The sequence below is a fragment of the Gallus gallus genome, chromosome 12, assembly GCF_016699485.2.
Source record: "Gallus gallus isolate bGalGal1 chromosome 12, bGalGal1.mat.broiler.GRCg7b, whole genome shotgun sequence".
Taxonomy (NCBI): Eukaryota; Metazoa; Chordata; class Aves; order Galliformes; family Phasianidae; genus Gallus; species Gallus gallus.
The window spans coordinates 16,331,844-16,359,501 of NC_052543.1; the positions used below are offsets into that span (position 1 = coordinate 16,331,844).

General features: G+C 45.1%; 1 protein-coding gene across 24 annotated transcripts in view; it reads right to left on the reverse strand.

Moving 5' to 3' along the window:
- FOXP1 (forkhead box P1) overlaps positions 1-27,658 on the reverse strand; it is a 343,452-nt gene that overhangs the window by 243,084 nt on the left and 72,710 nt on the right. The window contains exon 5 of one of the 24 annotated variants that reach the window (XM_046899963.1): positions 7,063-8,393. The exons of the other annotated variants lie outside the window; for them this stretch is intronic. The gene's annotated coding sequence lies outside the window, so the exon portion shown is untranslated. The remainder of the gene's footprint in view (positions 1-7,062; positions 8,394-27,658) is intronic. 24 annotated transcript variants of the gene reach the window in all.

A 27,658-nucleotide genomic window follows, 5' to 3' on the forward strand; every position in this document is an offset into this window, starting at 1 on the left:
TTTGGTCGTTAAAAAGGGGGGGGAAAAAAACCCATTACAACACAGAACTGAAGAACTCCTCGCCCTGCCCCTGCCGTGGCTGATGCTGCAGCTCTTCCCCATTGCCCTACCTGCTCCAGGCACCGGTGGGCACCGCGCCTCCGGCCCACCCCGTGCCGGCCCCAATCCTCCAGCGCCAGGCTGCTGCCAATGTCCTTGTGAGCGGCGAGCAGGCCACGAGTTCACGGTAACTGCCGAGCGCTACTACACTGAACATCTGGTCATGAATGAACGGATTGCCCACTAACTCTCAGCATTGGGCAGCTGATGAAAAATTCAACATTTTCCTTGTTGGCACAGTTGTTTTGGAGAATTCTCTAGAGCTTCCTGAATTATATTAAGAAAATTTCACTGCAGCAATCTATATCTGTGAGAACAGCTGGTGTTGAAAGGGATCTGCTGCACTCGGTGTGCTGGGGGACCTCCTGTTGGATCATGCTACTTCTACTACATTTGTCCTTGAAAACTTAGCTCCGCTTCGAGCTACTACAGGCACGGTGACGGGAGCACTGCTTCCCTGTCGCTGAAGAACGAGGGGCTGAAAAACAAGTGTTAAATGAGGCAGGGCCCTGGGCAAGAGGGAAAGGCTCCCCAGGGCAGCCCAGCACGGCGGGAGGAAGGCAGGGCTGCGCTCCGCGAGGCACGAGGTTGGAGCATTGGTTCAGTAACAGAGATCTCTGTGCCCGTAAGCTGTAAGCTCCAACAGCTGAAATGCCTCAGTACACTTTAAAGACTTCCATCCCTCCCTTAACCTGCAGTGCAAGAGTTGTGCAATCCAAACCAGCTTTGTGTGGTGCACCCAACTCATCTAAACCTAAAAGCTGAGACGTCCACCCAAAAACTAAAAATCAAGCTAGAGCTCAAAGAGGAGAAAAGAGCAACAGCCCTCATTTCAGGACAGAAACAAAAAAATCACATTGTTAAATTCTGAAATATTTTAAAGAAATTAACTTCTTGATAGCGCAATAGAATAATAATAAAGTGTGTATATCTTTTTTCTTAAGGAAGTGGTAAACTTAAGTCATGCTAAATTTAGGCTATTATCTATGCAGCATAAATTTCACTTCTGTGTATAAATGCTAACTTGCATATTTCTCCATGGTAACTAAACTATGATTAAAACAACAGTGAAACCAGCCTTTAGAGCCACCTGTTTAACTAGGAACAACCTAATTTACAAAAATACTTAAACTTAGAAATTTCATGGGAATCTAGATCACGTTTTTCCCAGTAGAAAGCTCACTTTTCCATGATCATATAATTGCAATATACTTGGCTCCGGTTGGCAATCATTCTTTTTTTATTATTATTCTTTCCCCCCCTCCCTTTTTTTTTTTTTTCATACTAGTGTAATTTTTTCATGCATTGTTCAGCCTAACACAAGTGGTATTTAAGATTATAAAGAATAAGTCTCTAATAACCCTTTCCAAAAAGGAAGTTATTTTGCTCCTTTGAAGGGATTAATTTACCTAGAAAGTATCTTCATGTTTTACAAAAGGAACAAATGAAAGAAATGAGAAAATCCCAAACCGAAATTCCCATTAGATATGGTAAGACACCTTCAAAACTCATTTTTCTATTGCGATATCCTTGTAATTTACTAATGAAGAAATGGACTGTTTTTATGGGTCAAATTAAAGAAATAATTATAATACGACCCAGAATAGTAAAAGTGTAGGTACAAGCAATATTTTCTTATTTAATTATAAAGCATAAAAATAGATTTGAATATGAATCATTTTTAACCACAGAATTAAATTTAGTATTTAAAAACTGAAAACCCCTTGAAGTAGAAATATAATCATAATAGGTTTGGTTTGGTGTGAAATACATGACTCATATATTCATGACACATATCTAAAAATGCCTCATATTAAAACTTTATTATAATAAAAAATTGATCACCGTTTTTGTCTCTTGGTTTTCACATGATGTAATACCTAAGGCCAAATCTCTGGCTTTTAAGTAATGATGAGCAAAGTAGTTTCGCAGTAACACCTCATAAAACGTTCAGAGTCCATTTCATTTACACTCGCCCATCCAATGTCATATACAAATCTACAATGGATGCTAATTAGATAACAATGGTATGAACATAATGCCTACAAAAACTAACACTAAAACCTTGCCCTGCTATAAAAGCCCGGTAAGGATGACAGAGTAGAGCTCCAAGTCATAGCTAACACAACAAGAACATTTCTGCAGAGAAGAGACCCACATGTGAAAAAATACCACACATAAAAAACCCCACATATATTTTGTTCAAAGATCAATATTGTTTCCTTAAAAAAAATTAGATGTCAAATCTGCACTTCGCTACAGAGGTCTTTCCGTAAGACAACCAGAGAAGGAAAAACACTTTCAAAGAAGTTAGAAAGTAAGACCACAATTACCGAGAGAGGGATTGTAGGCCATCTGGTAGAAATCACAAATAACTAATTGCTTTTAAAGTTACCAAATTTCAAACTCTTTCTCCAAGAACTGCACGCTGTGCACAGACAGACCTCGCACATCAGTGGCCACATGAGCCCTCCTGGAGGGTAACCCCATGGATGTGCAGGAGGGAACCACACAGGAGGGCAGGAGCAGACCACGAATGCCAGTGAAGCATCCCCAACCCCTTCATCTATCCCTGAGGTGCTACACAAGCAACCAGAGAAACCAAGGCTTCTGCTAACTCTTCAGTGTCTCCTTATGCTCAAGTCAAATATTTGGGGGAAGATTCAACTGATAACTGGTGTTGGTTATGATTAAGTGGCCTATTTATAGTCATCTCAAACCCAAATGGAGTCCACATCAACAGTGGACATTTTCATTCTCTGAGCTGTTACCACAGATCTCTGCAACGCTCACAAATCAATCACTTGGAAAGCTGATGTAGCCCTGTTACGCTAATTAAACTTTGTTTTGCATCAGAGTCCTGCATTTGCAGTGTGTGTACAGTATGTAAATTATACAAATTACAAGAAAAGTTGATTAGCGTAATTCAAACCTCAGCGCAGTTACTAAAATTAACAATGAATACAAATTATCCGGAATCACTTCCATGTGGCTGAAAAGCTCTACACACAAACCATGTTACCAAATTCACAGAAGTGGGCACCAAAGCAAGCGAAAACATGCAGTGAGAACAACACAGGTAACCCTCCTAAGAGAAAATTCTCCCAAAAAATGTATTCTCACTCAACCTGATTGATCTCCATCCCTTTCAGAAGTCCTGGTGAACCTGACTGAGGAGACAGGAAGGTTTGTGGGGGCCTTGTTTCTTCAAGACTGCAATGACTCCAGATGACAATGCTGGAAGCTACTGCAACACTCTCAGCATCCACAGGAATACAATAAGCAACCTGGATTTCTTACAGCTTGACCTCCATGTCAGTCTCTATATCAGTTGTTCTGACTGCTCATTCACTGGAGAACCAACATCAAGGAGGCAGAACTCCTAACGGGTTATGGGAGATTTAAGAGGTCCTCTCAGCATAGACAGTGCGGGGCCATGCAGGATTGGTATTTCTATCACAGAAATGCCAAGTGTGACACTTCGGCACAGAATCTGTGATGCCTGTAGTAATGCAATGTGCTTCTTGGGGAGAAGAAAGTAAAAAGCTTAAAAAGAGGATCCAGGGGAAAAAAAAAAAAAAAAAAAGATGCAGTTCACATGGAAAATAACAACATGCTGTCTGTGTTGGGAGCAGGGGAAAAAACACCACCACAAAGTACAAAGGAAAACAAAGATTCATTTGAAAAATGCTGCTTTTAAGTCATTAAATTGAATGTGTCCAAACCGGACCTTTGGTTATCCCAGACTTTGAGACAATAGTATTTTTCCTAGTCTGCTAGCAATGATAAAGGTCTGGATTAAACAGGAAGACAGGAAATTCAAAGTTAGCTTAAACTCTATTCATAAAAGGGGATGGGCTTACCAGTTCAGATAAAAAAAAAATGATTAAAAAAAGTCTTAGGCCCAAATCTGATGAGAGACTCACAAAAAGGCTGGGCGCTGTTTTATTATATTTTCATATTCTTTTCAAACTTCCTGTGCTGCACCGAGTTCAGTGGAAACCAACATCACAGTGAGCTGCAGAGTGCCTCCCCAAGAGCAGCACCGGGCTCTTCAAATAAAACCCACTTCATGAAGTTTTGGCAGAAGCTCGTGTCCTAACCTGAATAGCTTGAGTTTCTATAGGAACAGTATCTGAAAGCAGAAAAGACGAGGAAAACTGTTCTTACCCCTTCAGAAGCCCTACCTCTTCACAATAAAATCCCATCAACTACTGACAGCACTCATCATTAGTAATAATCAATGACATCGTACCTGCCGTGGAGATGTGTACAGCAGAGTTCCACTTGCTAACAGACCAACACGAGCCTCAAGTCACATAAAGAGCTGCAGACAATTAAGCAAGGGCAGCACCTGGCCACTGGTGTCACACAGCAATGCTAGCAGACCCCAGGCAGGGTCCGGCCCAGCACCAGGCCCACGCGCTGTGGAAAGCAGCCACAGCCACAACAGATGTGAAACATGAAAAAAAGCAAAGAGACAGTGCCGTGTAAGGACCGGGAAAGGCATTGTGACCGCGTTCCCGTGGGACGGGGGCCAGGCACAGCTCCTCTGCAAACACATCCGAAGCGCTCAGTGCAAAAGTTCAGAGCTGAAGAACAAATTATTTCCTCCCTAACTGCCCTTTCTGAGGCTTTGCCCCTCGCTTCCCCGCGGCCAGCACACAACACATCGCCGTGCTCAGCTGCTCTTCGTGCGCAAGGCGCTCCTTCCTTGGGAGCAGCCCTGTTCTGCAGGGACGCAGCAGCACAGCCCCGTCCTCAGCTGCGCTGCGATGGGGTGACGCTGATCTGCACTGATATCCTGCCCATACCAAAATAAAGCTTATTAACACTCCACCAGTCTTCCTTTTGTTGTTGTCAACTGCTTCACTAACCCCCCTTCTTTCAAAAACCTGAGGTTTTCTGACTTAAGATCTTGAGCTGTTTTCACAGAATTCAAGGTTTTCAAGTCATCCGCTACATTTCAGCATAATTATTTCCTTTAAACATCCATCTTAATGGCATAAGCAATTTTGAACTTTTTATGCTGTTTAAATTCAAACATAAATTTGTACACAACAATAAAACATGCAGCTAATTTGTCATGCTCCTATGAGCAACTGTGTCACTCACACCAAGAACCACTGACTGCGGTGTTCAGAGCTTTCGTTCCTATTTCACATTACTCAATTGAGCCTTCTGCAGAAAAGCTTTTAACAACCACATCTGGTCTTTAATAAATCACTGCACTTTGTCTTCCTGCCAAAACTCCTCCTTTATCTAACTTACATCTTCATGATGAGATAGGAAATCACACATTATGGTGGTGACAAACAATTGTAATTATGTCATTAGTAGCCATTTAGTCTACAAAGGTTCTCAAAAAGGAAATATAATGCACAATAAGAAATATAGGATAATACATTGATCACAGTTCTAATCCACTTTTTACTTCACAAGTGTAAAAAGCTGGCATAATTCATGGGCACAGCAGGCAGTAATAGTACACCACTTTATGAACTATGCAGCTATTTTATTCCCCTATCTACTTAAAAATAAAAAAGCTTTTAATAGCTTGATTTAGACATAAAAGTTATTTATGATGCTTCGCTGATTATAATATTTATTTTTTAAAAACTTTTCATGAGAGTGATTCTTTCTGAGATGTAAGTACATACCATGTTATCAAAGATCTCAGGAGAACATTTACACTAGGGAAGAAAAACTGAGGAAAAAACATTGGGATTGGAAAGAATGTAGAAAACTCATCTCTGCGCTCTTTATGACTTGGATACCGGGGTGTCACAGATAGAAACAGCCCTTCCATCATTCAGGAATTTTCTAAAAGCAATGAAAATATAAACAAGAGGAGTTTAAGAGCTCGCTCCAAAAAAAAGGTGTCACTTAATCCAGCTCGACTGCTGGCACATTCACACATCAGGAGTGACTGTAATCAGACTGCGCTGATAGGCTCCAAAGGTGTCATTAGCTTTTTAGCTCAATCTGGAGAATGCTGTTGGTGTAAATGTCCCTGTAGGCTTCACTTAATGCACGTTAATTCTCATCGCAGAGCAGTCTCAGAAGACATCAACTGGACTCCTCGCTGATGAAACTAAATCGGCTTCAGGAGCCCAGCAGCTAACAGGCTTTCAGCCCTCAGGAGCAAATTGAGTCTGGTCCAGTGTCAGTCCCTGAAAAGCCCACGGGGTGGATGTCAGGTCTGTGGCACCAGCTGCTTCACTCCACAGCCCCAGTGCTTTTGCACTGCACTACAGAGCAATGCAGACAGCCCAAGAAAGCTACAATCCATCCAGAGGGATGCCCGGTTCTACTGCTGAGCCCTTTGTGTTTGTCTAATCAACTCAATAATGAAACCTATTTATGTTTCAGAACCAATCACTCTTCATTTTGCAGCATCTACTTCTGGCTTATCATCCCCTCTAACCCTAAGTGAGGTTGTGGACCACTGAAGTTACCACAAGTTTTGGCTTTTTCTGGAAGGACCTACATTCCAGCAGGTTGACTTATTTTGGCAAATATATCTCTGAACCCCTGTGGTATAAAATAAACCTTAGGCTGCACAAGCACTCGTAACACAATGATGGCTTTGGGGAGAAAAAAAAGATTTTTTTAAAAAATGGTTTTACATGCTGCCCAAAAGAGAGGCCTAATTTCCCTTCTGTACTGTTGAAAACTACTCGCACAAAGGAGATAAAAGAATCGTATTGAATTAACCCACAGTACATCGTATGAGGCCTTCTATACCAGCCAGAGCTACAATGCCCCAAATTCACCAAGTTGCCATTCTGGAAAGTTTCTCTTTCAATCTCTGAATCTTCTGCCTGGTGTATTCCCCACCCCCTCATCCCACCAAAGGAAAACCATTTCTCAAGATATCCAAACACCCACTCCTGCTTTCATTCTTGATTTGGTACAGTCTCCACTGTTTCCTGTTAACTGTGACTACAAAACTTCACCTACTTCTAGCTGTCATCCTGGTGAGCGCCGTGCCACTCCGTTCCCAGCCAACGCACCTCCAGCAGGCAAAATTCATGCTAGAAAGACTAGAAGTAGCTTGCTGATAGGACCCAGAGGAACCAAAGCTTCCACCAAATCCATCCCTCTCATAGTGAATTATTAAACAACAGAGAGGCTACGAATTACACAATGCCTGGGGTTAGGAAAGACCTGTCCAGACCATCTAGTTCCAACTTCGTGCCACGGCCTCCCGTGAGCCCAGGCTGCCCAAAGCCTCATCCCACCTGGCCCTGAACACAATAGGGCACCACTTCAATGCCTGTAGTTGCATCACAGATTAAATAAATATCCTGATACAGGCAGGATACGAGAACTACAGTCACTCTCGACAGCACACAGTTAAATCAGAAGGCACTGTTCAATTCCTGCTCTTCCAAAAGCCCTAAGTTAGTGCTTTAGATATTCTCACCCATTTTGTGTTCATACACCAAGCACTGTGCAGTGAAAACACATTCAGCGCTGGGATATGTAGAGTCCAAAAGAGACAAGACTACTCCCTTGTCCAAAGGAAGAGGAATATATGACATTGCATGGTGCTTGCCAAGTCAAAAATAATTATTTGCATGATTTGAAGTTCCTCTCTGAATACAAGTTTTACACTGCTGTCCACATGGCCACGGAAATGAGCAGCTCTGGCCAGGCACCCCAGGGGAACTTCAGATGAGGACTGTGCAAAAAAGGCCAGAACAAAAGGACTTTCTTCGTGTGAACAATGACAACGAGCCTTTGAGTGAAAATCATACACTAGCTCTTGGAAAGCTCTTCCAAACAAAAGCCACAGAACAAGGCCTTGCCCTTGGACTTGGTACCTCACAGCAGCGTGGAGCATGGAGCCAGTCAACTGGGTCGCAAGGCTAAAAGCATTTCTACCTTCCCCAGCCAAGAAAACCACTTCCTGGTGGTACCTTTCATCTCAGCCTCGCTGCAGCACTCCCCACCCTTCTTCGACAAACAAACAACATTAACCCTTCCTTCATAGGGACCTCACTGTCCCGAGGCTTGGCAATAAGCAATCATGAGGCTGAGATAAAAGGACTGAGGCAAGATGGGAAAGAAAAGAAGGGCAAAAAAAATAATAATCAGAGAAATTCAAAAGTCTAAGAGCAGTGGCTCCTGCTGATATCTACCTGGGAACTGATGGGGAGGAAATCTGGTGCACTTGCAACATCCATTACTGGTGGAGAGAGCACGATGTCCTAGCAGCACATCTCCCACAGGTCTAGGAAAAGGCTGGAGGAAAGGCACTGAGGAATTGTCCTCCCAGGACCGCTGACCTAACACACAGGGGGCAAAAAAGGCCTACTTTGCTTTGTTCTCCCCTACAATTATTTCCATTTATTGAAAACTTAACTAAAATCAATTATGTATGAAAGCAGGGGAGAATTGTTCATAAACTGCCTGTTCTGAGACACCTACAAAAGTCTCGTCTGGAAAAACAAAGTGAGCAAACAGTCACTACTGGACAAAACAGGAAGATTTCAAGACAAACAGCTTTAAGTTACTAACAAAGTGGTTACAAATGTGCCCCCACAGGAAAACACAGGCTGGAGTTTTATCCTCAGCAAGGGTTACAAGGACCTCTTGTTTACATTTAGGCACTTTCGAATAGTGACAAGACAGACTTTCACTTGACCTAGCCCAGATGACCTACAGTGGAAAACTCTGGATGACTTAAAAACAATGCCACAACCACCGATTACGACTGTGCACGTGCGCAGGTAAGGAAAGCCTGCTTCGAAATATCATCAATGCTAAGAAAAAAATGTTTGTAAACTTCCCAGTTACAACACCTTAACATCACTCCACTGATGAGATGCATTTTAGCCTTTATCTTAGGAAACCAGGCATGGATCAGATCAAGATCCATCATCCCGAGAGAAGGTGCAGGGTGAGGAGCAAAGCCAGGCTCATGGTGTACCCCAGACTGACTCACATTTCAATTATTATATTTTATGCGTTCTGGAAGGGAGGAAAGAATAACTGCATTGACCCAGCTTGCTCCTCTCTGGGTGCTGGAGCTTTCTCAAGCACAGCTGAATAAGGTAGGAAGCGAGGGTGTTCATGGCCTTATAAGAGCGTTCAGCCTAAGAAAGCACTTCCGAGTTCCAGAAGACTCCATCCAAGCTCTTTCCTCTCTGACCCAAGCCCAGCAGCTGTCTCTTGTTTTCTGCAGAAGCAGCCAAGAGACGCACTGACACTTGTAATGCTTCTCAGGCTCTGCTGAGAAATTCAGAGGTCTTGTTGAACAGAGAACGGGTTTTCTGTGAGAACAAGTCCCACCTCGCAACTGAAACTGCCCAGTGAACCTGACAGACAGTCAGATAAATGACACCGTGTCCAGACAGCACCTTCCATGCTTCTTTGAATACCCTACCACCAGCAGCTCCCAATTCACTTGCTGATACAGGTGACTGCTCTGACATTTTCAACCTTACATGCACTGTTTTACCCTTTAGAAGGGAACCGAAACCCGAGGCCTTTCAAGACAGCACTTATTTCTTACTTGTTGATCTGCAACACCACTCCTTAAGCTTTTTCAAGACACTGAACTAGCTGACACTCCGCTCCTTGCCTTGGAAACTTGTTTGGGACAAATGGGTTGCATATCCAGCTAGAAAAGATTTCACTTGCTGAATCTCCTTTTGTGGTTCACCGTAAACTCACATTCTGCACACCAGGACAGGAGAGCAAGTTCAGAGATTGTACTGAAAGAAACTGCAATTTTAGTTATAAAACTGTAATCAAGAAATAAAGACAAGAATATCTCAAGCTTCGCTTGTCCAATCCAATGCAATGAATCAAGGACGTTCCCTCCTTCAGAGAGACAGTTCTACCATTTAATGCATTTAATGAAAGCTTAAATGAACCAGCAGTTAAGCAATGGTCTATACCAAGCAGACAAATCATCTATTATAACGTACACACCTATTTAATAGTCCTCAATCTCATTTTTTTCCCATGAAAATAGCTGAGAGACCATCACCATCACCCCGCTAACAGCAAGGCAATAGACCCACCCTTGCTCAGCACCATTGGGCAATGCCAAGCTGGAACAAGCACAGCAGCTCCCACCCAGCCTGGTCACATGCTGTGCAGATCCCAATGCAGCTGAGCATCTTCACATTGGAAGACTGCATGAGAGCAGCAAGACAGACAAACACACACAATGACCCCATCTGCACTGGTTCCTTAGAACAAGGCAAAGCTCTGTCATCCAAGGACCATTCAACGGGTGGCACTTATTCCATTAAAAATCTAAAGAGGATCCCAAAAAGCAGCATACTGCAAAGACCATCCTTTCTACACATTTTTGGAGAGCACAGGACGGCACTGCAGCCCCTACTGGGATTTTATAACAGAGTGTAACACTCACTGTGACGCAGCCATAAACTTGCCTTCCTTCAAGAGCACTGCCCACACTGCCACAGGAAAGGGGAGATGGACCCTGCAGCTTATCACTGATGTGCCCATCAAATCTGTCAGTGCTTTAAACGTGACACGTGTAGTCACCAATTCAGTGAACTAACAGAGCTCTGAGGTTACACTGCGAAGTGTTCAGTGCTTTCTGAAGATGGGCATTAGGGGCACCGATTCACAGAAAGAACTGGCGAGGTTTCTAAAAATAAAAAGCCATTAAGCACCAAAAAGAAGCATAATTGGTGACTTGAAGTATTCAAGCAAAATCCACAGTAAATAACAATAATTTGCTCGCAGAAATCCAGCATACAATTTTCCAGAAAGTGCAGGCAAATTAATTGTATACTTTCACCTTTTATGCTTCATTCACACAGGAGAAGAATAACATTTTGCCACACAGTGAGTGGCATTTAAAAAGAATCTAATCAACAGTATCCATTAATTTGAGATTAGATCAAATATGGACAAACAAGTCAGAGAATCCTGTAACACCTAGGAGCGTTCCTGCCCATCCTGAATCCATTTTGCCAGCTGGTCATCAACACAGCAGTGGAGAGGACAGTGATCACATCCACAGCAATGCCACCAAGAAGGGAAGACATCTATTTGCACATGTCTGGGGCACTATTTCAGAGCTTCAGAAACTGAAAAACACATCTTTCCCCAGCCCATCATTTTGGCTATTGCTACAAAATTCAACAGGTGGGTAAAACAAAGAGAAGCTTTTTGTTGTTGTTGTTGATGTTTTACTCCTACTAATGAAATAAAAATAGATCTTACTGGTTAAGACTTTCAAAAGCATGCATGCTTTGAGAATACAGGTGTGGAGCCAAATCTCACACCACTAGCCATACAGCGCCTATTTCTGTTGCTACACACAGCATCAGTCCACGACATTTAGCATGCTCTATACACGATGTTTTTCCTTTCCTGGCTGTGACTTTGATACAGTGACTCATTACTGCTGTCAGGTCATAAGCACCAGTGAAACAGTTCCAGAGAACAAGAAAAAAAAAGTCAAACCCCCATGCAAGCATTTCCCATTGGCTTTAGCACACTATAGTGGTGGTGAAGCCATGAGGATCACAGTTGGATGCTCCTACCAGAATTACCTGTCTTGCTATGCTCTCTTTGCCTTACGCCTTCCCTGTCTCCTGTGCACACCCCATCCTTCACACGGACTGGGAGAACCAGGTGGGCTCTGAGCAGCTCCAAAAGGGTGAGTGCACTCAGTGCAGCACAAAAGGAAGCTTGATGTGGGTTTGATTGTTCTATTTGAGCTTCAATGATAATAACAAGAAGCAACACTGCTGCGAGTATTAAAATATTTGATGGATCACTTCTCTAAAAATTTCAAGAAACAAAATATACGTGGTGTTACTTAAAAACACACAATACTGAGCTTTCAGTCTGGGAGGGAATTTGGTTCGAGGCTCAGGGCTGGTCATGAGTCCCCAGAAGGACAGAACGCCACTTGCTTCCCATGCAGGAGCTGCTCGGTGAAGCTCACAGGACACACGGCCCCTCAAGGCACATGAAGCAAGGGAGAAACCCCATTCCTTGCCTCGGAAAGAAGTGCAAAGCTTTACACCTCAGCCCTGCCCTCAATTCCCACAAGCACATGAGAACATCTGCTGGCTGTGTTTCTATTCTGAAGAGCTATTTAACTGCTTGTCTTTACCACTCCACTCTTACCCACTTCAGTAACACACCCTCGCAGGAGGAATGAGGCAAGTTCATCACCAAAACACACTCTATGGGTCTACAAGGGAGACAAAAAACAAAGGACAGAGGAAACTTTTTCCCCGTGAATTCATTAGACCTCTGTAGGACGATCTCTCTGGTGGAACAGCAGCAAGTGGGAATAATTACTTCATCTCCTGTTGCCGGGCCCTGTCACAGGGTTTCTGCAGAACCCATTTCGTCCACAAAAAACAATTTACAGGTACGGCAGCTTCAGACTCTATAAGAAGTGTTAACTTTCCTTTACCTTAGGGAAATTTTCTTGTTTAGCAACCAAAACTTCAAGACGACAGACGCGCAGAGCCATGCATGTGTGCGGGCCCAAAGGCCGCGCTGCAGCCCAGCCCTCCCGCTGCCCACGGGGTCACAGCTACCCCTTCCCTTCTCACACACCAACAGCCCAGCAGCCCGGCTGGTAGGCAGCCTTTCTGAAGAACGTCTCTTCATCATCTTCTCACATTGAGCAACCAAAGGAGATGCTGTGATTCTTATCGCTTTTCACATATGACTTCACATAGTTTTAGAGAAGATAAACAGACAAGCTGCATGTTCTGTAACATTTGCTTTAGAGGTTTCAGTGGTAAAATGTTTGAAGCTGTTTCAAAACCAGACTGATATATTGTCTGAATATTTTCCCAAAATAACAGAGATGTTCTAAGATTGTTGTGTTTACTGTACATACATGGCCATGTACCTCCACACTACGAGCGCTGCCCTGGCTACAGAACTTGGAATTTTCTCACCATAAATTCTCCTTAAGTCATCAAAAGGCTTTTAAAATGTTAGTTTACTCATTCCTTCGCAGAGGGTGTGTTACTAATAAATACAGTTTCTCACCTTTCTAGTGTACAAAACAACACAACTGCGAAGCTGCAGAAGGCATTTCCAGTCCAGCTGCATAGCTGCCTTATGTGTAATACCAAGGAAAGAGCTAGAGAAAATAAGCCCAGTTGAAAAAATACAGTGAGCTCAGGTTACTGGTCTCATTTACATTACCAAACCACCTAAAGCCATGTCACACCAACACCGCAGTACGTCTCTGTTGCTGATTACACAGATCAGAAGGTCAAATGATTTCCCAACTTCACTTCTGTTCAGTCTGTGCACGCAAACTGTCCCAGCTGGAAGGGTACTCCAACAAACAATGCGGAACAAAGCGTTTGCAGGAGAAAAATAACACCAATAAACTTGTTTGCTTCATCGCTGCTCTGTGCTCAATGCAATCTTTCCACTTCAGGGTTATTTTCAGACACGACACGAACAAAAAAAATCAAGAATATTTTTCCTTCTATAGCTCCCTTCAAAAAAAACCCACTGACAGCTCTTCATCTTCTATCATCCTTAATAAAAGCTTCTGAAAACCATCAGTAAATGTACGAGCTCAGCTTTGCAGCATCCCTGGAGCACTCGACTCCCCACCCGCCGTGTGTTAGGACCACCTCTCCCAGTCCCACATCTCCTCCTCCCAGAGCCCATCACAGCACTAAAGCAGTGCAGCACTGCCCACTGCAATCAGTGCCTTTCCACCTGCAAATGGCTTAGCAAGGCAGGCTCAGCCTCACAGCCAGGCACCAGATCTCCAGGTTGGTAGGGCTGGCTTCTGGTACCCATCTTTTTCCCCAGGATGAAGGACTTTCCAAAACAACCAAGTCCTAGAAATAGCAGACTGTCCTACGCTCCTCCCCAGAGCCAGAGATTTCCCCATCTTGCTCTCTGTTTTCATATTTGAAGCATCAATAAATAGCAAGTTTCATTTTTTCACATTTGAAACTTCTTTCTATTCTTGCTTGGGCTTTTGGAGAGGTCGGGGGAAAATTAGGGACTGTCCACAAGAGAAAGTAATGCTTTGTAGTTTCATTACTTACACATCTGAAGACCGCATGGAGTCAGCTAAGCTTTTGCTTCTAAAACAAATGCAAACCGTACAAGCATTTTTATTTTGTTTCATTCCATTTTTACATAGAGTCCACATTCAGTTAAAGCTCTTTAAATCAAGGCAGATCTGAACTATTTACGTCAAATTTTGGCTTTTCAACTCTACAAGCTAAAGAACCGTTCTCAGCACTGTCCTTGAGGTTTATACAAGTGTGCTCCAGGCTTACCAAAGCTCCCCTCCTCTATTTCCCCCCCTTTTATTTTTTTTGCCTCAACAGGTTTCTGGACTGAACGAGCAGCTGGTTTGCCCAACCCTCTCACTCCACATTTGGGCTAAAATACCCCAGCCAGGCTGTCTGTAAACTGTACAAGCCTGTCAAAGCCTGGGGAGGAGAATCACAGCCCAGCACACCCTTCTCAATGCTCATTACCCACGTAAAGCATTTCTACTGAATCAAAGCAAATGTACACAACAGGAAAAAACAATTCTTGCAGCCCTTCCTCGATTTTTACTCATTTTCTACTCAGGTGAACACCTGCAGATTCTCAGTCATCGACACCAGCAGGAATTCTGCCTTAGGGATAAGCAAAAAGAAAATTAAAACAAACAGTGGCGATTTGGTTCTGGGTTCATCAACCACTATGATTAAAACTGAGCTTACTTAAAGCAAGAACTCCCTCCACAAGCTTGTATTTTGCCACACTGAAAACATGCAATAATTTGTTTGTCCTCATTAACTGCAAGATGTAATAATATTTCTATATGGTCTCTAATGCATACCATTAAATATATAAGATACCCACGTCGCCAACTCATTCCTAGCACTACAAACCACGCCAACTTGTCCATTTTCCTTTACTGTAGTTGTTCCAACCATGTCCTGCTGGAGAGAATTTAATTTCCTTTCTCCACGTGTTAAAAATATTGCTCTTAAATACTTCAACTGGACTTTGAAGCCTCCCCTGGAGGTAGGTGAGCAGAACGAGGGCTGTCGGGGCCACTGCTTACGCCCAGCTCTGCACAGCTCCTGTCTGGCCGCAGCCCCTCCAGCCCTGTTCCCACCGCCATCACCCCAGCTCACCACGAAGAGATCATTTATTTTCTCTTTGTCTCATTTTGCAGGAGCCCTTGAATTAACAGAATGCAAATATTGTACAGACTCTGAAGTCGGCTATTTTGAGAATGATATTTCTCATTTCCCCAATTTCCTTTTTTCACTGTTGTCTTGTTTTGTTTTTCAAATGAAAACGTTCACTGGGAAAACATTTCAGATTTCTTTTCTGCTTTTGCTTAGAAGAAAAACGGTCTCCTGAAAGTAGAAGAGCATCTTCAAATAGTGCCAAGGAACATTTCATAGAGCCACGCTAAAAGGGTTCAGTGGAGTACGTAAGTGCGGAGTTGGGCACCAACCTCACTGCGGACCATAAGCAAATCAAGAGAAGACTTCTTCTGTGAAATACAATGGGTTCTGGGTGAGGTATTTTGAATGTTAAGTCTCAACACTGACACATTTCTGATTCTTTTACTAGGAAATTATCAGGGAGAGAAGTCACTTTCTATACTAAACCACTTGAATACATGAACTGCTTTGTCTGAAACCAGTAAGAAAAAAAAACATATAACTTTTGCAGCAGAACAGCCTCGCAAAATGCCAATCCAGGACTGGAACACATGGACAGCCCATGCAAATACCTGTTGTAATGGAAGCGGGTAGGAACTCAGCCCGGTTGTCAGCACCGCACCAGGCTGCTACAGGGGCAGCTGCTGTGCCAAATGCAGCCGTGCCAGCTCCTCACCTACGGAGGGCAAACAGCTTTTCTGAAACCGCTCAGCTCTACGATCTCTACGAATGCAGCATTTCTGCTTACCTCGAATCGGAATCTAAAGAAATTCTGTGCTGTTACGGGAATTTCACACAGCAGCGAGATGAAGGCGTATGCACATACTCTCTTAAGCAGAAACGTACCACAAAACATGGCAGAGGAAAGGTTAAGTAGCATTTGACTGATTTTTACCTCATGGGAACTATAATTTACACGCTGCGTTCATCCAAGGTAAGAGGGTTCAAATGGCAAAAATTAAAAGCCTGCAGTTTCCTACTTCTGTTTTTAACGTAGCATATTGATACACAGCCGGTTTTTAAAGCGATAAAAGGTTTCTATCAAAATATCAAGCAGCAAGAAGATGCGCTACTTCTACACTGTCAGCACGGCCGTATTTTACTGCATCCTTCCTTGCTCCTTGCAACCACCGTCGATGATTATAAAACAGCAACAGTATGTCTGCACTCCAAAAGGACAAATTAATCTTCTGGACACCTGGCTCTTACAATCAAATCCTAAGCAGAAATTTCCAGGAACTGAAATAATTAATTAAAGGTTGGTTAAAATATAGGTTAAAAAAAGCAGCTGTGAGCTCCCGCAGCCCGTTCCAGAGGGAGGTGCTGGCACTGGGATGTCACACCAGCAGGGTCCGGCACACTGCTCAGAACTGACCCCTTTATTCTGCTTTCGGTGCAAGAATAGTCAGCTTATCTATCTGCGTATTTTTTTAACTAGTCATCAATGGACTTTGAGCATCACAACCCCAGATACAGACACTACTGCCAAAAGCATGAATGATTTCTATCAGCAAAGCACACTGACCGCAGCAGAGCTTTGGCAAAACGCCTGCTTCCCATGGCTACTGCCCTTAGGGCCGCGCCTGGCTCTCGAAGCATGCAGTGCCTGGAGCATCTTTGGGGTTTTTAAGCACTGTGCGACTGCAGATTCCAACTCTGACCACCTTTCCTTGCCAATCAGAGCGGAGACGTTGCAAAAATTGGGAACTACAGCTCTTTCTGGGTCAGTAAGTCTGTGTTTTTCCCCGTGTCTGATTGGCTGGGGCAACTCCACCTCAGCGTTAGTGTTGACAGAAAATATGTGCTGAGAATTTTAGTGTTCAGGATGTTCTTTAGTCATTTTGGTGATCTGATGTGGCACAGGAAATATTAGTGCACATTCTGTGTTTTCAGTCGCACTCACCTCGCCATTGTTACAGAACGACAACAGAAAGGGGCAGATCATCGAGACTGAAATTGTAAGCACAGTGACAGGAGTCAGAGTCGGGGGAGGAAGGTGATAAAGACTCAGCCAAATGTTAAACTATTAGCTCATAGTCTGATATTTTAATTTCCATCCTGCTCTCAACAAACCCACCTCCAAATTTGGAGTCTGAGTTGCACAGTGATGCAGCCCGTGCTACGCCTCGCCCACCAGCGGTCCTGAGCGACATCAGCGCTGCTCCGCCGGACACCTCCCGCACCTCGGCTATTCAATGTACAATTAGGTAAAGATGAGCTACCCTTACATGTCACACCACCAAATAAGGCACATCAAGACCTTACAGCTCTTTCCTCAGGGCTCTAAGTGCAGCTCGGGTTAATGATGCAATGAGACCACTGCATCAGCTGCACTCTGGGTACTGCTCCCTTCTACTGCTCATCAGCAGATCTCTGGCATTCTCTTCCCGACGCAGAACAAAGCTGCTCTTCCTCTGGCGGCAGCCCCAGGTGCAGCTCTTCCTGCTAGCATACGACTTACAGGCCTCTGAACCCCCATGAGGGAGCTGAGCAGATCCCACTGGTGCGATCTTCCACCGTTTACTTCCTCAATGCACACTGCTGAAGATGGTCTTTACCTCATCAACACAACCTCAATATTAATTCCTTGCTGTTTTGGCGTATCTATCAGTGCTATTACTACACACAGGGCTCTAGATAGAGAAGTTCAACAGCATCCACAGAAAGTACAAAGAAGTTAAGTACACATCTTTCCTTCATTTAAAACAATGTTCTTTTAAAGTCTGTTAAAATCCAGCACAGGACAGGATGGTGCTGCATGTCCCAGCAATGCTTTGCAAGAGCATTACATTTAACATCCAGATTTCAAAATAACGTATTAAAGGTTTGCACAACTTCCAAAAACAAACAGCGCATCACCCCGAGCTCCAGCTCAGCTTCGGGAAGACAATGACCTAATCATGGCCCTAATTACAAGCCATGGGAGCTCCCAGAACAGGGCTTGGTTCGGGTGCTGCTGGCTGTGTGCCCGCACTCCCAGCCCAGCGCCTGCCCTAAAACTGCAGCCTGAGAGCCCAACATTCCAGGGACAAAGCGCTACCTCTGCTGCCGATAGACATAAGGGAGAGGAACAAGGGTGAAACCCTGGGCATCCCAGTGCTGAGCGTTGTAATTAAGAACTATTGACAACAAATTGAGTTTTAAGCACACAGCCCTGCACACAGGCACCGTGGGCATTCTGAGCAAGGTAAAGGGCTCTCTGCATTTAGTTCCACCGCTTTTGGATTGCCGTGGGTTAGCCTAATTGATTTGTGTTCTCACCAAATTAAAGACACAGCTCACAGACAGCATGCCAGTGAAAAAATATGGCAACAGCAAAAGTTTACAAATTTAATTTGCAATTGTTTTAGCAAAACAGCTCAGTCCACTCCTTCAGTTTTGGAAAGTAATCAGCTTGTGCTAGAGGAAGTTACCAGCTCCCAGGAGCGAGCAGCACAACGCAGCCTTATTTCATAAGAGATGACGACCAGTTTTTCAGTTAGGAAGAAGTGGATATTGCAAGTGAGGCAATGCTACATGCCCTGGCATCGGGGACCCTGGAGCTCAGAGGCAGCGACTTGACACAACTACGCAGAGCACTGAGCACAGCAGAGCCCCCAGGAGCAGTGTTGGCACTGCAGGGGCCCCACAGTCAGCTCCCACATGGGCAGAGGGGAAGCTCCATCGCCTACAACAAAAGGGTTAAGCCAAGATTCCAGTCCCCTGGTTCAAACTGTGCAGCCAGCACTCCCTGCCCAAATTACAGCAGCGCATGCCTCCAACAGATGCCGTTTAGACAGGGGCTTTCCTTGCCCCGAGGTGCAGTTCAGTTTGTCCATTCTACTGTGCAATTACAGAATCAATAAAACATCCCTTTGAAACTCCCTGGACTAGTGCCGACACGCAGACAGTAGTCAAGCTGACATTTTTTGCTGTTTCCGTTATTACTACCGTCAAGCATTCTGAGAAGCAAGACATCAAAACCCGGGCGCCGCAAAGCAAAGGAGGAAAAGCAGCGCCGAGCTGAGGTTTTGTTCAGAGCATCACATCGCTGCGCAGCCACACAGCACCAGACATACCTGCAAACAAAACCTGCTCCAAAGCCTCAAAGCAGGCACTGGGAAACAGGGCTTCCGACATGCATGTGTGCCCCATCCTCCTCTGCTTCAAGGACAGCCATATCCCCGCTCACTGAAGGGGGGGGGGGACATGGGGTAGAGCACCTGAACTAAACAGCAAGGCTCTGATTCAGGGACCGAGGAGCTAATTAAAAGCAAACACTGTGCGCCCTGTTGCTGATACATGCCCGTGGATATAGCATGAGATGTGGGCTCTATGGGGTACACAGGGAGGTGGGGTTGAAGTCTCACCATCCATCTGCTCCTGAGCGCATTGCAGCAAACACGGGTACACACATGGAAACTAGACAACACCAGGAGTAGGACCTGGAAGGAAAGAGGAGGGCTATGAGGAGGGGGATGCTGAGCTAACACGTTCAGTCACCACTCCCTCATCAAACCAATGATTCAGTGGTGACTTACATAACTGGGGACATGCCCAGCACAGAGGCATTCGCTGCCCACGAAAATGCAACTTTTCCCTCCTGTAACAATTAGCCAAGTCTGCCTAAATAAATGGAAAATGTAACACTGAAGGTCTTAAAAACACTTCCTGAAAATTGCCATCTTCAGATGTTTATTTTCCCACTCACTACATTAATTACAAATTATTTAATCATTCATTTTGAGCTCCAAAACCTGGCATGTACTGTCAGCATCCCACATACCTACATCTCCAGAAAAAAAATACCTAAAATTCTTCCCAACTACTACTCCTGTGTTTGAACATCACCAAAACCTGGGGCAAGACAGAACCTCAGCTGTCCCCACACCGGGCAAGCCCCCCTGACTCACCTGCCACGAGCACGAGCGGGGTCAGGGCAGCCCACCCCGGGAACCCTCAGATTCCTCCCCACCTCACCACTGGATCTCCCTGAAGCAGTCATGGCCAGATGGACTGACTGCACACCATGATTTCACATTTACCCGCTAATAGCCCTCTCAGAATGCTCTGCTAGGTGGAAAAGGTGGTACCAAAGAGTTGCAAGGATGCTCAGCACCATTCGACTCTTAAAGAGCTTTTGCATTCTATAGTTTCTTAAAACTGCTTTAATAATCACATCTCAGCATTCTTACTCCAAGGTTACGTGAGATTCTAATGGTTTACAAATGGTTATAAAGCCTCTAATAATAAATCCTTTTAATCTGTAGGCTCTTTGCATACCCATGTCCCAGGAGATGTACTGATGCACACTGGCACCAATGCAGCAAGGGCAGTAAGGAGCACTGCACCCATTCCACAGGCACGGAAAGGAAGGCCGAGCTACCTGCCTGCTTCCACACACATCAGCTGCATGAGAAACACCACCCGACACTCCCATGTTTGAAGGTGAACTTGCAGAACTGCATTTCCTTCCAGAGGACGGCTCACCTGTCTTCTATAGCGACCATAGGCCAAACAATAACTCATTTGGAGAGCAACTGATTTTGAAGAGGTTTCACATTTGGCTGTGCACAAGGAGGAAGGAGCGAAGGAGGGTGTCTCACACCCAGACTAAGGCTGAGGATATATCACATCTTCTCTCCAAACCAGCTCTCTCTGTGGTACAAGATCACGGGTGTGTTAACTGTAAAAACTCATTTTAATGCGACCGAAGCCGAAGACAATAAGGTTGTGTCATCTGTACAAATATTCTGTACTGGAATGAGAATGCCGGTCTACCAAAGGAAGTTCTGGCTGAACACAAAACAGTCAGAGCAGCTGAAACCGAGAAGATCCTCCAGCCCGGCTTGTTAGGAGTGACCTAAAATGGCCCAGATTTGACTCACCCCTCGCTACCTCCTCCATCAGAGGATTCAAAGAGAAACTGCAATGCAACCTTCATCGCTGTAGCACAACTGCAACATAGCTATTCTCTGTCATAAAAGAGAAAAACAAGCTGTGGGCGCCTGAATGCTGATAGATCACTTTTGCTTTAAGAGTATATAATGTCAATCAAAACTAAATTCCTTATGCTCACCACAGGAGCCTGCAACCAAGCAATACAAAAAAAATCTCATCTGAGTTCAACCAGTAATGTGTTCAAAGGCTTCCCAATCTGCTCTGTCTCTGGCATCCGCATCAGACAGAGAAGGAGAGACCGCAAAAAAAATAATAATAAAAAAATCTCTCGCTGGGCAAAGGAGAAAAGCCTCTAAACCAAAATAAAAATAAGTATTAAAATGTGTGTGTTGGACTAAAAGGATATACAGCAGGTTGAAATGTGCTATATCTTCCTCACAGTGAGGAAAGACCTCTATAACTCACCACCGGCTTTGATCACTCGTGAGCTATCAGCTATTTCTTTGCTGCTCGAGTAAATATAAGTCATTCACAGCTGAAACATAATTCCTCTCTCTTTCCCCTGCCACTATATGTTGTGTGTGAATATGTCTTGTATATAGGCACACTAACACACTGTGCTGTTCAAATACACATCAGAGTTCACCAGATGGTGGGGATTGCCAGACACTCGTCGCTGCCATGAGTTAGGAGCCACGGTGTAACTCATGAATGATGCGTCTAAGCTGTAAGTGGATTTTGCATACTTACACTGCTCTTACCGGCATAACACCCTGTTCTCTCATTGTATTCAACCCGAGACAGCTTATAATTGTACAACCTCGAGGACTGCTGGGTGCCGTGGTTTGTTCCCCTCCCAGAGCCCCGAAGGAGCTCTTTTCATCTGGGGGTTATGATTCACTCCCGTGCACACAGGATTAGACGCGGTTTCATAAAACTGCGTCCACAATCAGTGCCCATGTTTGGGCACAATCTGAAAGCCAACCTCAGAAAAACAAAGGTGTTTTACCAAAAATACCCAAGGTTTTAAGAGGCAATCATCTTAATTATGCATAGGAAAAATACATGAGATTGGAGTTAAGGTTTTGTGTACGGGCCTCAGCATGCAGTTGGGCATTAAGATACTTGGGCAATAAATTATGTGAGCACAGGCTGCTAAGGATGTGAATGTTGGGTGAATTGGCAATTTCCTAGTCTTTAATTAATGATGGTGTTGAGAAAGAATGTGGCCTTCCTTCTAAATTAACAATGCCTTTTAATCAGCAAGTGAATCTGCCTATTTAAAGTGGAAGGTAGCTCTAGGCTTGCAAAGAGCATCCAGAAGGAAGCTGGGAACCTGGCACTGCACTCCCAGCCCTACCAGTCCCCTCCGTGGTGTCCAGCACAGCCACGTCCTGCCCCAGGTCTCTAACAGCCAGTGGGAAGGGAACTTAGCAAAAATCAAGGGGGGAAAAAAGAGAGTTATGAGTGAGGAGGAAGGACTGCACAGAGACTTGCCTGGAGGTCACCTCTGGATTCAGAGGCAGGCAAGGATGTTTTGGAGCACCCAGATCCCCACTCCACCAAGGCACGGCAGCCTCCCTGGTGTACATAACTGCCTGGCTGGCATCGCCGGTCCCAAAGGAGGAGGAAATAAAGTAGGAAAAACAAAAGGTTTGAAAACTGGAGCTCACACAGCATCTCTTTTGTTGTGTGCTGTAGCCAGTCCCATCTCCAACCCAACCAGGGAGGCCTTAGGCTCAGCCAACAAGAGGACACAGCACTAAGCTAGCTGATAACTGAGGTAACTGTCCTAGAAAGCACTCATTTTACTATTGCTTTGCTAATCTATTCCTAGCAACCACATTCTACCATCTAGATACCGAATATAATTCACCTTTCTTATTTTTAGCCGCTCACAATTCCCACCTCACAGACTGTCTGTTGAACAAAATCGGTTTCTATGCCATAAATGCTTAGAAGAGACACAATTTTAAAGGTCAGGGATGTATTCTTACCTAAGTGTAGACTTTTAGAACGGTCTAGTGGGTTTCAAACATTAAAAGGAGGAGAAGAAAAAAAAAAAAACAAAGAGTTACATGCAGCATTTGTTATTTGAAGGTTTTTCTAAGGATGGGATGCCTCCAAGGGTTAGGGCTTCAGCTCCAGTTAAGCACACAGGCTTGCTATCCAAAATTTCTTTGAACTAACAAAATCCCTGGAGGTTATCAGATTGGGCTTAACACGGACGAAGGTTTTCAACTCCTCCCCTTTTATCTGTAAATACCATGAGAGGAGCTCTCTACCACCGTAAGCCAAATAGTTTCCTGTCTTGGCTGGGAACCACCTAGGCAAACACTGGAGGCCATGAAAAACAGCCTGATGGGGGCTGCAGGGCAGGAGAAGGCGCTGTCAATCACTGCCAGCTCACCCGGCCCAGCTCTCAGGAGCGAGTTTCGGCACGACGCGGCTGGTTACGGATGAGTACGGCACATTTCTGACTACAGACAGCTCCGTGAGCCCAGAGGGAATGCTGTCTCCTCACCCCTCCCAGCACCCTGCCCCGGCACAGGGATGGTCACCCAGGCTGTACCTCCCCACCCAGTCAAAGCAACTTCCCCGTTGGCATCAGTGAGCACTAAAGAGCCAAAGCCCACTGCGTGACAACAGATGGCTTGCTTCCCAAAGCATGGACCTGGCTTTATTCTTCTGCTGATGCTGATATAACGTTAAGAGGCAGAAAGAGGTGAATCTGGGAGGTGTTGAGAACAGAAGACCCAAGCGGCAGGCACAGGCAGCCCACAGCATCCTCGGGGTTATTTCTCACTCCAGGATTGGAGCGGGGCTTTATGCTTCAAATGGGCAAAAAATAGGGCGGTGTGGAAACATAGCATATGCAGCCCTAACAGAAACAAACGGGGATGGTGTGATCCCGGCTGAAAAGACTCAGTCTGAGAGATGTAAAACTAAAATTAAAATGCATGTAAATCATTCGTGCCTGGGAAGTCCACAATTTAACCCAGGCTAGTGAGAACGAGGAATACTCTCCTAAAAATCAGACTCAATTCAAGACGTTTTTCAGCCCTTCTTGCATGGTAAATACCAAACCTTAGCCGCCCCATCACCTTTAAAAAGGGAATGCTTTATCTCTCCATGAGCGTCTCAGCCATTTTTATTCAACCAGACCAGCCACGAGCAGGATCCTCCACAGTGACATTTTCAAAGCTACTTCAGATGTTTTGACTGCCCAAGTTCATACTGATATGAAAGTCTCTTTAGCAATTTTGCAAAACCCATCCTAAAACTTGCCACGTTTCTTCAACACGAGGTGCTCGCTACCTCGGAAATGGCTGGTTTTAGGGGGAGCCCCTGATGCCTCATACCAGCTCACTTGTCACCGCTACAAAAACCACTCAGCAGGGCTGCACTTCGCACTGAGAAAGACACGACGTACTTTTAGCTCATCTCCAAAAGTACGTGATAATTCAAGGGAGACCAACGTGGAAAGCAGCTCAGAAGCCTTCCATGAGCGCGTAATGCCGTGATAAGACAGCACAGAGCAAGGCGAGGGTCCCAGCCCCAGCAGACCCCTGGGTGCTCCATTCCCAGCCTGCAGCCCCAACATCTTCATTACTGCACCCCTTCCTTGAATGGCACCCGCAATGCAATCAGGGGATGCACAGAGGAGCAGTGGCTGTGCTCCCGTGTTGCCGGCTGCAGCACACTCCGTGATGCAGCACATGTACTGGCCATAAAGTTACCCAGGCAGCTGTTTCGGTTGCCTGAGTGCTGACTACAACCACGGCCTCTGGATGCAAATTACTGACTTTTATAGGTTCCTAAAAACATTTCACTGTGTCTACTGAACAATGTGGGAGTTGTAGAAAGGGCCCAATGATGGCAATGATGTAATTAAAAGCTGTGAGTGGAAAAAAAAAAAAGCCATTAGATTCCTTCTTTCAGACAGAAAAACCAGTGAAAATGTACTTCTTCAAAGTAGTTTAAAAGAAAACGTCAAAGTAAATAAATAAAAAACCCATATTCAGTCCTCCCTCATCCCTCAGGTTTCCAATAGCTTCCCCGCTCAGCACCCGTGAAGGAAAACGTCCTTGCTAGAGCACGTCCCTAAGCCATATACTCTATCTAGAACAAAACGAGATAGAGAAACTCTCCTATCTAATCACTGGCCCCGTCTGGCAGTAACAGGAGTTACTATCTCTCTCTGCTTGTCAGGAGCTGTGCAAAACGAAGCGGTGGCCGGGGCTGATAGGGCAGCGTGAGGAATGGGGGCTGCAGAACCTGCCCGTTCTGCACAGGCTGGGGGAGAGCCCCATCAGCCATGGCTTGCCATGGATGTAGAGGGACCTGCCCCAGCATCACCCCCCTGCAATAAGGGCCTCCTAAAGCATTACTCCCCCAGCACGCGCTCGTGGAAATGTCTTGATTACAGCCAGAGCAAGGGAAACTCCACAGCCAAATATGCTGAACCTATCCCTTTCTGCTCCCCCCACCCCCAAAAATACCAAGTACCCATGCTGGCCTCAGCTGGCAGCCCCTGCCCATGTAAGTGCATGCAGCAGACACTAAATGCAAACACAAGAGGGGATGAGGCCGCGCTGAGCTGCCTGTGCCCTGCACAGGAACTCCCTACCACGCAGCATTACCGAGCACTCCAAGCACTGGCACGCTGCACAGCACTGCTCCAAGCATTAGCTGTGGCCTTAAACAATCAAGGAACTTTTTTTTCTGCCTTTTTTTTTTTTTTTTTTTTGGAGAAATGATCAAACCGGGGGTGGGGACAGAACATCCTGCGTGAAACCGCATCCTGAACAAGCATCACCACGATTCACTGTAAATAAATACTCTCTCCTTGCAGCACTTCCGTCAACTGTCACTGCCTTGGCTCCAATCACCTTTCAAGTCCAAACAGGAAAGCAGAGAAAAGCGAGTGAGATGGCAGATATGAGGTTTAATTTGCTTTTCACTGCAGTTTTCATTGGTGGTGCGCTTCCAATTCGTCGGCATTGCCAGGTGCCTGGAATCACTCCTGGACCCAGTTTTTTCCTGTTAACCTTCATAATTGTATTATTATGGGCAAGCCCACAAACTGTGTTACAAAAAAAAAAAGCTGTAAAAAGTGCAGCTCCTACCCTTTATTAGATAAGCAGGCAGATTCAAACCCTGCTGCTGCAGACAGAAAGGCAACCGAGATTTGCTGAAGATGTTTCTTCACCTCTGTTTTACATAATGCGAGATGCGGCCATTAAAAAAAAATAGCGTAGCTGGAGCAGGGAGGCAAAGGGGTTACGGGATGAAATAAGTTTGACCTCAATTTTCCTGAAAACTTATGAAAACATTTATATAAACTTGGAAAGATCAAAGATGCAAGAGGATAGCGATGCCGGGCGGGGGAGCGCAGGCAGAGCCGCTGGGTACCCACACACAGCCCGGCGTGGGGAGGGGATGGTTTGGTGCCCACGGAGCGGTTGGAGAAGAGCAGAAGGCGGCGAGGAGCTGCCTCTCTTGCGCACCCTCTTGCGGGCACCAAGCGCCGATGGGCACCGAAGATAAAGGGCAGTCCCAGGGGATGGAAACTGGGGGAGAACGCGCTGAGCTCCATCAGAGAGAGCCCGAGCAGAGCTCGGCAGGGAAGGAAAGCCCTTGGCAGGCACAGGCACACAGGTGGGGCTGCCGGGATCCCCTCCCCGCTGCACACGCACGCAGCAATTTAATTAATAAAAGTAAAATTGAAGTACTACATGTAGCTGCAAAGTATTATTAAAAGCTGTAATGTCTCAAAGGTTCCTATGAAGTCATGTTCTTGCAATTCACCCTTAAGAATTTAAAGACAAAATTACATTTTTGGTAATACTCCGGGGAACACGCTTTTCTATGCGGCCCATTGTTTGCGTATGATGCATGGCTCTGAGAAAGTGGCATTGTTAGAGGGACCATAAATCACTAAGGGGAAGTTGGATTTTTTTTTTTTATTTATATACATATATTTTTTTTTTCAAAAGAAGTCTTATTCCAGCCAGGGCTTTACTCAGCTGCAGCTTTCTGTTCTGTTTGCCTCAGCCAATGAAGCAGCACCGGCCCCTGCAGGCACATGCTGGGGGCTCTGGGGCCACCCCCGCACTCTTTGCACAGCCCCCTCGGAGCATGGAGCTTCCCACAGCCAGTGCAGTGCCACGGGTCCTGTCTCACTAATTCCAAGAGAACGTTTATTTTTTCTACAGATAACTCCTCAAGATAAAAATCTCGAATATTTAAAATTCTGCATTGCCTTTTGAAAAGTTTACCTGCTGTGGTTTGCTTTCTTAGTGTTCTTCAAGTGATGTCTGTATTTACTGCGGTTATTTACTCCAAGACGTATTATTTCTGAACTTGGAACCAAAGTGGGCTCCACGCACTTCAAAAGCAAAGAGCGAATGCCAGAATCACTCACAACCCACACATACCCAGCCCGTCCCTCACCCCGCGTGCACGGATTACCTAGTGGCCTGCCTCCCGAAGCAACCACA